This window comes from Amblyraja radiata, chromosome 5, assembly GCF_010909765.2.
Source record: "Amblyraja radiata isolate CabotCenter1 chromosome 5, sAmbRad1.1.pri, whole genome shotgun sequence".
NCBI lineage: Eukaryota > Metazoa > Chordata > Chondrichthyes > Rajiformes > Rajidae > Amblyraja > Amblyraja radiata.
Genome location: NC_045960.1, coordinates 16152124 through 16169392, shown reverse-complemented (window position 1 = coordinate 16169392; position 17269 = coordinate 16152124). Strand labels below are relative to the sequence as shown.

The 17269-nt window shown below is 48.6% G+C and overlaps 1 protein-coding gene across 5 annotated transcripts in view; it reads right to left on the bottom strand.

The window, feature by feature from the left end:
* The window catches only part of disp1 (dispatched RND transporter family member 1), a 212749-nt gene that overhangs the window by 98566 nt on the left and 96914 nt on the right, over positions 1-17269 (bottom strand). Inside the window, exon 1 of one of the 5 annotated variants that reach the window (XM_033020667.1) lies at positions 8429-8577. The exons of 3 other annotated variants lie outside the window; for them this stretch is intronic. The gene's annotated coding sequence lies outside the window, so the exon portion shown is untranslated. Of the gene's footprint in view, positions 1-7610; positions 7664-8428; positions 8578-17269 lie in introns of those variants that run through there. One more of the 5 variants, XM_033020664.1, reaches the window with a different exon arrangement.

The window sequence follows — 17269 nt, the reverse complement described above, 5'->3', positions numbered from 1 at the left end:
CAGGGGGGGGGCGTGGGAAGAGGCAGGGGGGGTGAGGGGGAGAGGCAGTGGGGGGCGGGAGAGGCGGGGGGGGGCGGGAGAAGCAGGGGGGGGGGGAGAAGCAGGGGGGGGGTGGGAGGGCAGGGGGCTGGGAAGAGGCAGGGGGGTGCGGGAGAGGCAGGAGGGGGCGGTGAGACGGGAGAAGCAGGGGGGCGGAGAAGGAGGCAAGGGGGGGGTGGGAGAGGCAGGGGGGTGGAAGAGGCAGGGTGGGGCGGGAGAGGCAAGGGGGGGTGGGAGAGGCAGGGGGGGTGGGAGTAGGCCCAAGGGGGGGTGGGAGGAGGCAGGGGTTTGGGAAGAGGCAGGGGGGCGGGAGAGGGCAGGGGGGTGGGAGAGGCAAGGGGGGGTGGGGAGAGGCAGGGGGGCTGAGGGAGAGGCAGGGGGTGGGAGAGGCAGGGGGGGGCGGGAGAGGACAGGGGGGGGCGGGAGAAGAGCAGGAGGGGGCGGGAGAGGCAGGTGGGGGCGGGGGAGAGGCAGGGGGGTGGGGAGAGAGCCAGGGGGGCGGGGAGAGGCAGGGGGGTGGGGAGAGGCAGGGGGGGCGGGGAGAGGGCAGGGGGGGGCCTGGAGAGAAGGGGGGGTGGGAGAGGCAAGGGGGGGGGTGGGAGAGGCAGGGGGGGGCGGGAGAAGCAGGGGGGGCGGGAGAGGCAAGGGGGGGGTGGGAGAGGCAGGGGGGGTGGGAGAGGCAGGGGGGGCGGGAGAAGCAGGGGGGCGGGAGAAGCAGGGGGGGCGGGAGAGGCAAGGGGGGGGGTGGGGAGAGGCAGGGGGGGGCGGGAGAGGCAGGGGGGGCGGGAGAGGCAGGGGGGGTGGGAGAGGCAAGGGGGGGGGTGGGAGAGGCAGGGGGGGGCGTGGAGAAGAAGGGGGGGCGGGAGAGGCAAGGGGGGGTGGAGAGAAGCAGGGGGGGTGGGAGAGGCAGGGGGGGCGGGGAGAAGCAGGGGGCGGGAGAAGCAGGGGGGGCGGCGTGAGAGGCAAGGGGGGGGGTGGGCGAGGCAAGGGGGGGTGGGAGAGGCAGGGGGGGTGGGAGAGGCGGGGGGGCGGGAGAGGCAGTGGGGGGCGGGAGAGGCGGGGGGGCGGGAGAGAGGCAGGGGGGGCGGGAGAGGCAGTGGGGGGCGGGAGAGGCGGGGGGGCGGGAGAGAGGCAGAGCGGTGGGAGAGGACGAGGAGTGAGGGAGGCAGAAGGGGGAGAGAGAGAGAGAAAGAGAGAGAGAGGGGTGAGAGAGAGACAGCGGGGGCGGGAGAGGGACGGGCAGACAGAGAGAGAACAAGAACCAACAAGAGGACTGCAAGAAAAGTGTTTGGAACCACATGATTTCGAGCCAGATGGACTGAGAAATATCCAAAGGATGCATTAGTATCTGTACTCCATAGTTTATTCCTATGTACCATGAGGCACTATGGATCTGTCTTAGCTCACACAATCTCCCACAGCGCTGCTTCAACTATGCCTGTTTTCCATCAGAAGCTGTAACTGCATCTGGGGAGGGGGAAGCAGACGCAGCCAAATTTTCTTTTAAGATTCCTCCGTTCTGAATAAGAACTGTCAGCGAAGCTTTTACACCCACCAGTTTCCTCTCCCAAGTAGTTGAAGCGTCAAGCAAAGTCACTCCCAGCCTGGTCCCCCCCCCATAACATCTGGGGGTTGGGTGCCTGCGCTGGGAGAGGCGTCCTGGAGACAAGTGAAGTGGCATCATCACCACCTCCACATGCGTGCGCAACCACTCCATCACAATGCCTGACTATGTCCTGCCCCACCAGAGTAACCCCTTGTAGCCTTCAACATCAATTACCTTGAAGCGTCACAGCATTGGATCAAACCCCCGGGCATGTAATCCCCTCCGTCTACCACCTACTGTTCTCTGCTGGTGAACAGTTCTCCTCCACAGTGAACAACATTTTGTTGAACCAGTGATTGCATTCTCGGTGGAGACTCTAAGGCTTATCAACAAGTAGCATTGCCACTGACCAAGCTGGCCACGTTTAGTTCAGTTTAGTTAAGAGATGCAACATGGAAACAGGCCCTTTGGTCCACCATGTCGACACTGACCAACAATCGTTCTATCCTATGCACTAGGGACAATTTACAGAATCAATTAACCCAGAAGCCTGCACGCCTTTGGGATGTGGAAGGAAATCAGAGTACCTGGAGCAAAGCTGCATGGTCACAGGGAGAAGGTAGAAACTCCAATCAGACTGCATCTAAGGTCAGGATCAAACCTGAGTCTCTGGCGCTGTAAGGCAGCAACTATACCGCTGCGCCACCATGCTGCCCCTTATTATGGAGAAGTTAGGTTTAGTTTAGTTTAGTTTAGAGATACAGCACAGAAACAGGCCCTTCGGCCCACTGGGTCCGCGTCGACCAACGATTCCCGCAAAGTGCTGGAGTAACTCAGCGGATATGACAGCATCACTGAACGACATGGATAGGCGAGATTTCAAACCTGAAACGTCGCCTATCTACACAGATGCTGCCTGACCCGCTGAGTTACTCCAGCACTTTGCATTCCAGGCAGGTTCTGAGGGACTGGGCTTTCACACTGGTATGTAGCATTAGTCCCAAGAATACCTGACCTCATTCTCACCAATCTCTAAGACCAACGACACAGGAGGAAGCATGCGGCACATTGGAAGTTCCAGAACACAATCTATTAGTTCAATTCCCCTGCAACTGATTCCCTCTCACACACAACCTATCAACTTCCCTTTGAATTTCCTTGCCATTTTCCGACTGTAAGGGCCGAATAGTCTACTTCTGCACCTATTGTCTATTGTCTAACCCGCAAGCACTGTTTTGGGAGGTGGCGGACAACTGGAGCAGCTGGGAAAAACGGATGTGGTTGCGGATAGAATGTGGGAACATTGCTCCGACTGCACTGACGACTAAATCCGAGAGATGGGGCGCTGTGGCAGTTCTTGTGGAGACCAAGGCGGCATGGTGGCACAGCTGTAGAGTTGCTGCCTTACAGTGCCAGGTGACCCAGGTTCGATCCTGACTAAAGGTGCTATCTGTACTGTACATTCTTCCCCGTGACCGCGTGGGTTTTCTCTGGGCGCTCCGGTTTCCTCCCACACTCCAAAGACGTGCAGGCTTGTGAGTTAATTGGCTTCTGTAAAATAGGAAATTGTCCCTAAAGTGTAGGATAGTAGGGGTGGTCGCAGGTCGGCTTGGACTCAGTGGGCCGCAGGGGCTGTTTCCGTGCTATGTCTATAAAGTCTTCATTCCTATTTCCATACTGTGTGGCTGGTGTGGCACGACAAATGTGCGGAATGGGATGGACTCGTCACAGATCAGGCAGCTTGAAGCTGGGCATCCAGGAGGCACGATGCACCACAGGATCTACCATCACCATCAAGCCAGGGCATCATCTCCCCCCCCCCCCCCCCCCCCCTTCAAGAAGGGATGCAGGAGGTCATACAGTGAGAAGCAGCAGGCAAACTCATGAATTAGGGCAGATTCGGATTCAGATTCAATTTTAATTGTCATTGTCAGTGTACAGTACAGAGACAACGAAATGCATTTAGCATCTCCCTGGAAGAGCGACATAGCAAAAAGGTGGCAGCCCCATGAAGATACCACATTCATGCTATGCAGAAAAAAAAAAGCACACGGTACATAAAATTTAGAACAGTACATCACAGGGACACAGCCCACAATGTCTGTGCCAAACATGTTGCAGAGACCAACTTTTATCTGCCTGCACATAATCCATATTCCTTCATTCCCTACATATCCATCTGCCTGTCCAAAAAGACTTTCAAATGGCACTTTCATATCTACTTGGCACTCACTAACTTCTGTGTAAAAAAAAAGCCCCACATATCTCCTTTAATCTCTGCCGCACTCACCATAAAGCCATGCCCTCCATATAACCATATAATCATATAACAATTACAGCACGGAAACAGGCCATCTCGGCCCTTATAGTTCGTGCCGAACACGTATTCTCCCCTAGTCCCATCTACCTGCGCTCAGACCATAACCCTCCATTCCTTTCCCGTCCATATAGCTATCCAATTTATTTTTAAATGATAAAATCGAACCTGCCTCCACCACCTTCACTGGAAGCTCATTCCACACAGCCACCACTCTCTGAGTAAAGAAGTTCCCCCTCATGTTACCCCTAAACTTCTGTCCCTTAATTCTCAAGTCATGTCCTCTTGTTTGAATCTTCCCTACTCTCAGTGGGAAAAGCTTATCCACGTCAACTCTGTCTATCCCTCTCATCATTTTAAAGACCTCTATCAAGTCCCCCCTTAACCTTCTGCGCTCCAAAGAATAAAGCCCTAACTTGTTCAACCTTTCTCTGTAACTTAGTTGCTGAAACCCAGGCAACATTCTAGTAAATCTCCTCTGTACTCTCTCTATTTTGTTGACATCCTTCCTATAATTATAATTAGGCGATCAAAATTGTACAGCAAGTATTTGATCTTTCCATCCTGGGATGAAAGGTTCTGCCTGTCTACCCTATCTATGCCTTTTATAATTTTATATATGCTTATCAAGTGTCCCCACAATCTCTGGGGTTCTGGCGAAAACTATCCAAGTCTGTTTAACCTCTCCCAGTAGCCAATCCAGACAACACTGGCACTATCCCACACATTAGGGACAATTTACAATTTACAGAAGCCAATTAACCTGCAAACCTGTACGTGTTTAGTGTGGGAGGAAACCGGAGCAGCCAGAGAAAACCCACACGGTCACAGGGGGAACGTGCAAACTCTTTACAGACAGCACCCGCAGTCAGGATCGAATCCGGCAACTCTACCGCTGTGCCACGATGCCACCCTTTCGGGGAGTTATGGACTTGGACCCCAAGATCCCTCTGTATATCAATGCTGTTAAGGGTGATGGCATTCATTGTGTGTTAATTGTATCTTCACCAGAATGATCGGAGTGGTTCAAGGCAGTTGCTCACGACCAGACCTCAAAATTTAATTTTTTTTAAAGTGTAAGTTACACTGATTGAGAAACAAATGGAAACGCCACTGGGATGGAATTGTCTGGCTGGAATAAAAAGAAATATACCAATGGAGACCGTGGACTGTGGATAGAGAGATCTAAAGGGATTCTCTCTTATTCCAGCAAGCCATCCTGGAAGAATGCAGTGCAGGGACTGTGTGTGAATGTTGGACAGTGGAATGTCCAGGATCGGCTGGGTGGGATACACCGCCCACAGTTGTCTGGGAATTGTTGGTAACTTCACAACAGGAAGGGACGTTAGAGGAAGTCAAGGATTTAACATAGAACAGAATATCCTTTCGTTTCTTCCCATGAATCAACCACTGATCAAAGGATGAGAGGAGTCTGCTCAAGAGTCACTCTTGTTATCAACAGACTAATCTTACATCCTTCGCTGAAGAATGGATATCCAGTCACTGCAGGAATCCTCCCACTCCGAGAGTAATGCTGAGCAATCGGTGGGGTAGAGGTTGCTCTGCTGGGAGCTGCCGTCAACCTGAAGGGCTGAAAGGCCTCCTCTTGTGTCGTGAAACTGACGTCAGAACACAAGATGAGATAAAATTCATGACAACAAACGTTGGAAATAGTCAAATCAGGCAGGATTTGTGGAGGGAGGAGCAGTGCTAACGTTTCAGTTCAATGAATTTGCACCCCTCTCCACCAAAGCTTGCTGCCTTGCAGAATATCCCCAGTGTTTGTTGCTCATTGTTTGACTTGCCTTCATTTCTCCTCCAGGACTAGCCTTCTGTAAGTAGCTCACGTCACAAACACCAGGGTACAGAATGACTGAAGTGAACAGCAGGGGAGTTGTTGAGTCCATTTTGCTGGAGGCAGCGCTTTTTATGAGTCACTCAATTAATTCCAGTTCTTCGGCTCCTTCCCCATGGTCCCTTTAAACTGCCTTCTCTTTTTTTTTTAAAGAAGTAATTTATCTTTCTCTTTGTAGAAAGTAACTTTTGAATCTGCCCCAACTGTTCATACACATTGCATTCCAATCCCAGAAAAAGAAAATAGTCTTGAATTGCCAAATAAATCCTGCCGCCCTCCCCTTTAATGCCTATAACGCCCAATAATGCCTAATCCACATTAAAATAGTCTGCTTCATTTGCTGGCTTCTTCAAGGGAAGCTGGCTGCTATTGCAGATACTGTAATAGCTGAGGGATCTTGGAGTACAAGTATTTAAGAAGGAACTGCAGATGCTGGAAAATCGAAGGTAGACAAAAATGCTGGAGAAACTCAGCGGGTGCAGCAGCATCTATGGAGCGAAGGAAATAGGCAACGTTTCGGGCCGAAACCCAGAGGTTAATTCCTAAACTAAAATGCAGCACCCAAATTGGGACCTGGATGCATCAGTGGAGCCAGTGACCCTCTCTCTACTTCAATCTTGAACGTGGCACTACGGTACGTAGCAGACCGTACATGCTCTGTGGCATCACTCCCACCTCTCACGGACTTCCTCTGCATTTTGAAACTTCCAAGCACATTATCTTCAATTATATCCGAAACCTTCAAGTCCACACCTTCACCTTCCAAGTCTGGAAGTTTTTCTGCCGATACTAACAAAATCAATCACTTTCAATCTACAACAGCTTAAATATCTGTGTCAAGAGGCACCGGAGAGAAAGTGGTACTTAGATACAATGGGAGGTTGAAAGCCTTTACTGACAATGGCAATGTGTTGAGATCCTTCTTTAGACTGAGAGCGTGCATGATTTTGTGTAACACACATTCTGGTTACAAATCACAAAATGCATTCACATCTCCCATCCATCGGGTATCTAGAATCACCAGAATTCTAGACTTACAAAGAAATTCTGAAGAATTTCAACTGGTTAAATGGCTAAATGCACCATCAGAATCTGAGCTCAGGCCTCAATATTCTTGAACAACAAAATCAGATTGAGGTTCGACAAGAGGTGATCTGCTGCCGGCCCCGGATTTGTTCTGGCCTTTCCTCACCGGGTTTTTTCCACACCCCCCCCCCACCTCTATCTTTCAGTCTGTGGAAGGATTCTGACTCGAAAAACCACTTATTCCTTTTGTAGAGCATGTTGTGTTTAGATTAGTTCAGAGATGTAGCGCAGGAACAGGCCCTTCAGCCCACGCCGACCAGCGATCACCCCGTACTCGAGCACAGTCCTACACACGAGGGATGATTTACACTTTGTACCAAAGACAATTAACCTACAAATTTGTACGTCTTTGGAGTGTGGAAGGAAACTGGAACACCCGGGGAGAACCCACGCAATCACAGGGAGGACGTACAAACTCTGTACAAACAGCACCCGTGGTCAGGGTCAAACCCGGGTCTCTGGCGCTGTGAGGCAGTAACTTTACTGCTGCGTCACCGTGCCACCCCTTGCGTTACTGTACCGCCGTCTTGAGCAAAAAACAAGTGCTAGTGGAACAGCGTGTCTGACAGCAGGTTTCTTGTGCCGTCTGTCCATTCCCTCCACAGATGCTGCCCGACTCCCCGAGTTCCTCCAGCACTTTGTGTTTTACTGGCTTCCAGCACCTGCAGTCTCTTGTAACCAGCCAAGAGTCTTTCCCTATACAGGAGTCACAAACGCGGTGGTTGGATCGCATTGTGTCGCCCTCCATGACTCAATAACGTATTCACTGTTAATATTCACCCTTGTAGGATGCCATTCTGGGCTAGAGGACAGGTCAATCCTACACAAAATAAGAATGACAAGAGAATACATTTTAAAATGTTTCAATAAATCCACAGGAATTACGTTTCTTTGCACAGCTGGCAAACCCAATAAAGGAATGCACTGAATTTGCTGTGAGTTGGAGCTGGTCTTTCATTGCAGATGTGAGCCGTAAAATCTGTTATCAAATATTCACTGCAAGAATAAATGCCTGCCTTTAGCAACTACTGTATATGGTGCAGCACATGTTGGCAGAGTGCAGACTACAAATCAATGCAATGCAATAAAACGCCTAAAATATGGCTGCAGTCCGGCCGTGGTGGGAAGGAAGCCCGAGCAACGAGAAATATCAAAGGACCTTCCCACGTTTCTTCATTCAGAAAGACAATGATTTTATGGGGAACGACATAAAAAGTCAAATTCAAAAACCATAGATCAGCTCCTTTCCTAAGTTTCAGACATCATTCTTTTCTTAAAATCAGTGAAACTTTTAAAAGAAACAGACTTTGGGCTGCTTCCTTTTTACAAAGTGCACTGGCTTTCCTTAGAGGTCCCCAAATCTTTGGAATTCTGTCAAAAATTGGAAAAATCATTTTAAAGAAAACAGATAGATTTACATAGCATGCTATCAAGCTCGGAAGTCATTCTGGGCTCAATTCTAGAATTAAGTACATAGATTTTTTTAATGAACTCAGCCTTCACGCACAAAACATGGTACAGCTCAACATTGTCACAAGCTAGTTTCACAGTTATTCATTTTATGCTATACATCGGCTCCACTTACTGCTGTGTCTTGGGGCTGTATGACAAGGAATTAAACTCTGGTCACTTCATTCTCCCAAATGAAATCCTGGCAGAAGCTTTCTGTGGCTCTGAACTCTGCACACACCCAGGATTTAAAGAGAACAGCTCTGCTCTTTAGTGCAGCTTGGAGCCGCAGCACACTGGGCAAGTCCCATCCACAAGATACTGTGGACTAGCTTGCAGCTTCCACAACGATATCTGGCTCCCTGCCGCTCCTCCCATCACATTTACTTCTATTTTCATGCCTGTACTGGAAACTATCGGCCCTTTGGTCAACCAAAGGAAGATGTTTCCGACTCTCTAAATAAATTAGAAGAATTTGATTTACTGTCCCCATCTTTATAGAGAGAGAGACAGAGAGAGACAGAGAGAGGGACAGAGAGACAGGAAGAGAGACAGAGAGAGGGAGAGTGAGAGGGAGAGAGAGAGGAAGAGAGAGAGGGAGAGAGAGATGGAGAGAGACAGGGAGAGAGACAGGGAGACAGTGAGACAGGGAGAGAGAGACAGAGAGACAGAGAGACAGAGGGAGAGAGAGAGAGAGAGAGAGAGAGAGAGAGAGACAGGGGGAGACAGAGGGGGACAGAGGGAGACAGAGGAAGACAGAGGGAGAGAGAGGGAGAGAGAGAGAGGGAGACAGAGGGAGACAGAGGGAGACAGAGAGGGAGACAGAGAGGGAGACAGAGAGGGAGAGACAGAGGGAGAGAGGGAGAGAGGGAGAAAGAAAGAAAGAAAGAAAGAGAAAGAGAGAGAGCATCCTTTGCATCAATCAAATAAAAATGAAGGAAGCACTCACTTCAGGAAAACATTTTTTTCCTTTGGAACATGGTTTCATGCCGGGAGAAACAGCTGAGCGATCTGATTGTGAGCTCCTTTACTCTCATGCCTTCAGTGGGACAAACTGGAAAACCAGCTTCTGACAATCTCACGACCCATATTCAACACCAGAGTCCCCCCAGCCCCCTCTACTTAGCTTAGAATCGCTTGTCAGAGAATCCATTTACAGGGCAAAAATATTGGAGGACTTGACACAGTCAAATATCAAGTGATTCACAGCTGCTCTCAAAGCTCTTAAAAAAAAAAGAAATTCAAGCCTGTAATTGAAAAGGCCAAAACTTAAATGCTCCATTGTCACTTGAGCAGAAGGCACACATTGAAAGAAAGATCCAGTCAGGTGTGTGACTAAAAGATAAATTGGTGAGACGTTTTTGAGGGGGGAGGGGGTGAAAGAGAATGATCCCACCAAGCATTTCATTTCCTGCACCGAAGGCCATTGTCAGATGGTCGTGTCAAATATTTACCCTTCCCAGATTACTGCAATGGGATGAAATGAGGTTCTTTGTTATCACAGTCATTTGCACAAGTCTGTGGCACTAAACTCAAATTCTCACGACTTTGCTGGATGAGGGACGGCTGGGCTGCAGCACAGTTCCCGCTCTCCTCCCCACAGCCGGGTGGGCTCACCACTCTGGTCCATGGCTTCGGCTGGGTACGATCAACAAGGGAAGGCTGAGAGACGCAAGGCCGGACGGAGTCACCGATGCTGAAGTTACAGTCTGCGAAGGGCGCGCAGCATCGTCAAGGACTGCTCTCACCCCAGCCACAGACTGTTTACCCTCCACCCATCCGGGAAGCGCTACAGGTCTCTCCGTTGCCGGACCAGCAGGTCCAGGAACAACTTCTTCCCTGCGGCTGTTACATTACTCAACACTGTACCTCGGTGATTGCCAGTCACCCCCCCCCCCCCCCAACGGACACTCCTTCCCCCAGAAAAAAAATTTGCACTACGATGACTGTATGTACGTATATATATTTATTGCTCATATTCTATGTTCGCTCTTCTGGGTGAGATGCTAACTGCATATCGTTGTCTCTGTACTGTACACTGCACAATGGCAATAAAGTTTGAATCTGAAACTGAATCTGAATCTACAGGTGGCCTGGTTATTCAGACGGTGCTGGGACAGGACGGCTGATGCAGCTCCTGCTCTCGCTGGCGGGGGCGCACCTAGTTCCTTCAGCACTCCCTCCCTCCACACACAGCTCCTATCCTTTTATCTTGCTGTGAACTGCAATGCATGCCATGGGCAAACAGTACTCCACGTGGATGTGGGAACTGAGCTGCAAATGTACCCATGGCCTCAAAGCACTCCTATGTTCAGAGATGGAGGATGCCACAGCAATACCCTTCCCCAACTACCCACCACCTGCCACCTATCCACCCAATAACGTAGACATAGAAAATAGGTGCAGGAGTAGGCCATTCGGCCCTTCGAGCCTGCACCGCCATTCAATATGATCATGGCTGATCATCCAACTCAGTATCCTGTGCCTGCCTTCTCTCCATACCCCCTGATCCCTTTAGCCACAAGGGCCACATCTAACTCCCTCTTAAATACAGCCAATGGACTGGCCTCAACTACCTTCTGTGGCAGAGAATTCCACAGATTCATCACTCTGTGTGAAAAATGTTTTTCTCATCTCGGTCCTAAAAGATTTCCCCCTCATCCTTAAACTGTGACCCCTTGTTCTGGACTTCCCCAACATCGGGAACAATCTTCCTGCATCTAGCCTGTCCAACCCCTTAAGAATTTTGTAAGTTTTGTACACAGGCACAGTCCTTCCAAGCTTTTCCACGACTTCCCTTCACTGGCTGCGCAGTGCTCTGTGGCATTCCCATGGGGACGTGAAAGGTGCTGAATGAATACAAGCCCTTTTCATTCTTGAACCCAAAACGTCACCTATCCATTTTCTCCAGAGATGCTGCCTGATCCGATGAGTTTCTCCAGCAGTTAGTGTCTACCCTTCTCATTCATATTTAGATGGGTTCAGAGTCGGACAGCACGGAAACAGAACCTTCAGCCCAACTCATCGATCAAGATGCCACATTTACACTGGCCCCATCTGCCTTGCGTTTGGCCCATGTCCCTCTAAACCATTCCTATCCAATGTTTGCAGATGACCCACATTGCTGGGGGTGCAGACTGTGAGGAAGGCAGATTTGCCACAGAAATGGCTGGGGAAGTGGCGGGGGGGAGTTTAATCCGAGCAAGTGTGTGGTATTACACTTTGCGAGGTCAGATGCAAGAGGAAAAATATACAATTAATGGCATAACCATTAACAGCACTGATGTACAGAGGGATCTTGGTGTCCGAGTGCATAGCTCCCTGAAAGTTGCAACACAAGTAGATAGAGTGCTAAAGAAAGTGCATGGCATGCTTGCTTTTATAGGTCAGGGCATTGAGTATAAGAGTCAGGAAGTCAGGATGCAGCTATATAGGACTTTGGTTCGGCTGCATTTGAAGTATTGTGTGCGGTTCTGGTTGTTCCAACACAGGAAGGATGAGGTGGCTTTAGAAAGGGTGCCCTGGAATTTACCAGAGTGATGCCTGAATTCGGGGGGGATTGGCTACAGGGAGAGGTTGGGCAAACTTGAACTGTTTTCCCTCAAATGCTAGAGGTTGCGGGGAGACGTGATATATAAATTTATGAGATGCATAGTTAGGGTAGACAGCTTTTTCTCAGGATGGAAATTACAAATACTGGAGGTCATAGCATTAAGGTGAGAGCGGCAAAGTTTAACGTGCGGGGCAAGTTTTTCTTTTTTTTTTACACACAGAGGGTGTTGAGTGCTTGGAACGCGCTGCCAGGGGTGTTGGTGGAGGCAGATATGATTGAGGCATTTAAGAGAACTTTGGATAGGCACATGGATATGCAAGGATTTGGATTATGTGCAGGTAGATAACAGATAGTCTTGACATCATATTTGGCACGGAAATTGTGGGCCGAAGGGCCTGTTCCTGTGCAGTACTGTTTTATGTTCCATATAACTCCTCTGTACTGAAAGGGAGTGAAACAAAAAAACATATGGGCGGCACAGTGGCGCAGTGGTCGAGTTGCTGCCTGACAGCCTCACAGACGCGAGGTTCATCCTGTACGGAGTTAGTTTGCTCATTCTCCCCATGACCAGAGTGGGTTTTCCCCGCGATCTCCGGTTTCCTCCCGCAAGTCAAAGGGTACAGGTTTGTAGGCTAATAGGCTTGGTAAATTTGTACATTGTCCTTAGTGTGTAGGATAGTGTTAGTGTGTGCCGGTATCGCTGGTCGGCAAGGACTTGGTGGGCCGAAGGGCCTGTTTCTGTGCTGCTTCCCCAAGCTAAGCTAAGAAAACTTAACATCTGACATTGGATAAATGGAAGAGGCATTTATTGAAAAGCTTTGAACCAAAAAAAGTGAATATGAAGAAAGGTCTTGACCCAAAACTTTGTTTGTCAATTCCCTCCAAAGATGCTGCCTGATCTGCTGAGTTCCTCCAGCACTTTGTGTGTTCTGCTTAAAATTCTAGTGTCTACGGTCTCTTGTGTCTCAACTCTTATTAAAGATGTGGAAGCAGGACACCGAGAACAAAACAAGGTTATCAGGGAAGTCAATATTGCTTTGTGAAAAGGACATGTTTGGCCAATTTACTAGCGTGCTTTGCAGTAAAAGCAAGTATTGTTGAGAAGAAGGAACTATACATAGATTGCCAGAAGGCATTTGATGAGAGTTCACATCAAATGTTGGTGGAAAATAAAATTATCTGGCGAACAGGAAACATTGTAAATATAACAGGTCATTTTCTGGTTGACAAAATGTAATGAGTAGGGCTTTATTGGTTCTGGGCCCTCAACATTTTAATAATTATACAAATTACTCGAATAAAGACACCAAAGACAAGATTGGTGAATTTTCTGATGGCACAAAGGAAGGGAAAAGAGTAAGCTGTGAATAGGACATAAGGAAGTGCAAAAGCTGCAACAGCTCTGCCCCAGACCACAGAGAGTTGTAGATGTAGCCCAGTTCATCTACACTTCATGCTGCCTCTGAAAAGCAACCGACATAATCAAAGAGTCGGTCCCACCGCAGTCATTCCTCATTCTTCCCGCTCCCGCTGGACAGAAGGTACAGAAGCTTGAAAAATGCGCACCACCAGACTTCTTCCCCTCTGTATCAGGCTTCTGAACAGTCCTTCCGTAAGCTAGGATACAATCAGATTCAGCTATTGAGGTTGGGCAGGCTTGAACTTTATTCCTTGGAGTGCAGGAGGCTGAGGGACGATCTTATGGAGGTGTATAAAATAGAGGGGAACAGATAGGGTGAATGTACAGAGTCTCCCCAAGAGAATTAGAGACCATAGGTTGGAGAAATATTTAACAGGAACCTGAGGGGCAACTTTTCACACAGATAGGCACATGGTGGGTACGTGAAACAAGCTGCCAGAGGAAGTTGTTGAGGCAGGTACTATAACAATATAAAGGCTTTTCGACAGGTACATGAATAGGTAAAGTTTAGAGGGATATAGGGCAAACGCAGGTAAACGGGTCGAGGCTAGATGAAGCATCTTGGTTGCATGGGAGTTGGGCGGAATGTTTCCTTGCTGTATGAGTGGCCTATACACTCCTAATTCCCAAGTTCAAATATATGCTCACAACCAGAAGTCCCATCCTCACCTTCCCAATGCAAATATTATATTCACGGCAACTTCTGAATTCTCTGGGGTGGAACCCTCTCCAAGACAGACGTGAAGCTCACCATTTGACCTGTTTTTACAAAATGTTAAATGGTCAGCTCGACATAGACTACAAGACCTACACCAAACCCAAACCAATTAGGAGCAGACGAGGGCATTCGATCCAATTTGTGATCCCAGCTACAAAGACAGATGTGTACAGCAATTTGTTCTTCCCCCGCACAATTAAAGCATGGAATAATCTCCACCCTACTATAGTTACCCAACCAGATGCAACTAAATTTAAAGTAGCTCTTTCTTCCCAATAACCCTTTCTGGCTTAAGCACTCCCTTCACCACCTCCAGTTTAAATTCCATTTGGAATATTTTGGAGGACCAAGAAACCAAGAACCAAGAACAAACTGCATGGAAGGTTAGTCCACCGATGATACCTCTCCTGAAACTGTAAACCCCTGAAAATTCTCAATCACATACAGGTTTCCTATTTAAATCTAGCAGGCACCTCAGGTGCTGCCAGCCCTCCGCGGCAGCCTAATGGTTAATAGGACTTTGCAAGCACAATATTAAATAAACACATTTATTGTGGCAATCCATCCAACTGACAGCACTTAATCAAATGTAACCTGACATCTGAACCGGCTGAACCTACTCGTGGTTTACAGGTGGAATTTCATCGTCATATTGCCGTGCAGTTTGTACAAAGCAAACAGAATTTCAAAACATACAACACAAGAATTAAGGTGACGAGGGGTAACCCTAATGCCCCTGTCCCACTTAGGAAACCTGAACAGAAACCTCTGGAGACTTTGCGCCCCGCCCAAGGTTTCCGCGCGGTTCCCGGAGGTTGTAGGTGGTTCCCGGAGGTTGCAGGTAGTGGAAGCAGGTAGGGAGACTGACAAAAACCTCAGGGAACCGCACGGAAACCTTGGGTGGGGCGCAAAGCCTCCAGCGGTTTCCGTTCAGGTTTCCTAAGTGGGACAGGGGCATTCTGCTCACAAACCTGCAGTTACTGCCTCAAACCACTCCTCCACCTACATCGTCTTTTTAAAATACCTTTCCCAAAAAGACAGAAAATTCAGCACGTCTCCAATGACTTCTACAGATGCACTGTGGAAAGCATACTGTCGGGTAGCATCCCAGCTTGGTTTGGGAACAGCCCTACCCAAGGCCGCAAGAAATTGCGAGCGTTGTAGATGTATCCCAGTCCATCACACTGTTCACACACACCAGACTCCCCACCATCCACTCCATTTACACTTCACGCTGCCTTGGGAAAGCAGCCAACATTATCAAAGACTTGTCCAGCTTCAATCGTTCCTCCTTCTCCCCGCTCCCATCAGGCAGAAGGCACAGAAGCCTGAAAGCGCGCTCCACCCGACTCAGGAACAGCTTCTTCGCCTCTGTTATCAGGCTTCTGAACGATCTGTCCGTAAGTCAGGGTGCTGTTTGATTCACCTCGACCCCATTGCAGACATTGTACTTTGACCATGGAACTGGTATGTTACAATGCTGACAAGTATATTCTGCAGGTACACAAAAAAGCTGGAGAAACTCAGCGGGTGCAGCAGCATCTATGGAGCGAAGGAAAAAGGCAACGTTTCGGGCCGAAACCCTTCTTCAGACTGACAATGTTTCGGGCCGAAACCCTTCTTCAGAGGGTTATTAAGTATATTCTGCATGCTTGTATCTTTCCGTTGCTCTATATATTGTTCTTGAGTTTGACTTGGTTGTATTTATGTATAGTACTATCAGATCTGATTGAATAGCATGCAAAACAAAGCATTTCTCACGGGCGGGCAGGAATGCAGAGCTGTCGTGATCTTATTGAGTGGCTAAGCGACTACGAGGGTCCAGGTGGCCTACTCCTGCTGGCAATTGATATATTAGTGTGCATGAGGACAAATGCAAGTCGAGGATAAATGGATATGGGATAGGGCTGAAAGTTTGCTCTTAGTAGAAAAAGAAAAATTCAGCAGTCACCCAAAATACAACTCAGCGAATGAGACCACCCAAACCTGCTTCGACTATAAATTATTTTGCAGTTTTGCAATTCATCTTCCTCTCCTTTACAAAGAAAAATATGCACCTATTACATCGATGCTGGCAATAGAAATTGTTTATGCGAGGACTTTGCTGATAAATGTCAGTGATTCCAGCATCTGGGATTTCCATTCGTTGTTTAAACATGGAAGTCAAGAGTCAAGAGCGTTTCATTGTCATATGTCCCAGAGAGAACAATGAAATTCTTGCTTGCTGCAGCACAACAGAATATGTAAACATAGTACATAAACGAGAGAAATAAAAAGTTCCGTGTGTGTATATACACATGCACACATACTTAAAAAACAAACAATTAGAGTGCAATAATAATAAGTCTTCAGGAAGTCTAGGGGCGCCACGCACACCCCCATCCACATTAACGGGACGGAGGTGGAACGTGTTTCCAGCTTCAGGTTCCTGGGGGTCAACATCTCCGATGACCTCTCTTGGACCCACAATACCTCAACTCTGGTCAAGAAGGCTCACCAGCGTCTCTTCTTCCTGAGGAGACTGAAGAAGGCCCATCTGTCTCCTCAGATTCTGGTGAACTTCTACCGCTGCACCATCGAGAGCATCCTTACCAACTGTATCACAGTTTGGTATGGCAACTGCTCTGTCTCCGACCGGAAAGCACTGCAGAGGGTGGTGAAAATTGCCATCTGAATCTGAATCTGAAGTCTGTTGTAGTTACATAGAAACATAGAAAATAGGTGCAGGAGAAGGCCATTCGGCCCTTCGATCCAGCACCGCCATTCATTGTGATCATGGCTGATAGTCCCTAATCAATAACCCGTGCCTGCCTTCTCCCCATATCCCTTGATTCCACTAGCCCCTAGAGCTCTATCAAACTCTCTCTTAAATCCATCCAGTGATTTGGCCTCCACTGCCCTCTGTGGCAGGGAATTCCACAAATTCACAACTCTCTGGATGAAAAAGCTTTTTTCTCGCCTCAGTCTTAAATGGTTTCCCCTTTACTCTAAGACTGTGGCCCAAAAGTTCAGAGCTTATTGTTGCCGTGTTTAATAGCCCGAATGCTGGAGGGAAGATCTCTACGGAAGTTTGTGCTGTAACTCTCACCTCACAATTGAAACCCCCAAATCCTCAGCAATGTCCCGGTCCATCTCCTTTGCACCCCTCTCCAGTGCAATCATTTTCTCCCTCCAGTGTGGTGACCAGTTCTACAGACAGTAGATAGACACAAAATGCTGATGTAACTCAGCGGGACAGGCAGCATCTCTGTAGAGAAGGGATGGATAACTTCTTCAAGACTCAGAC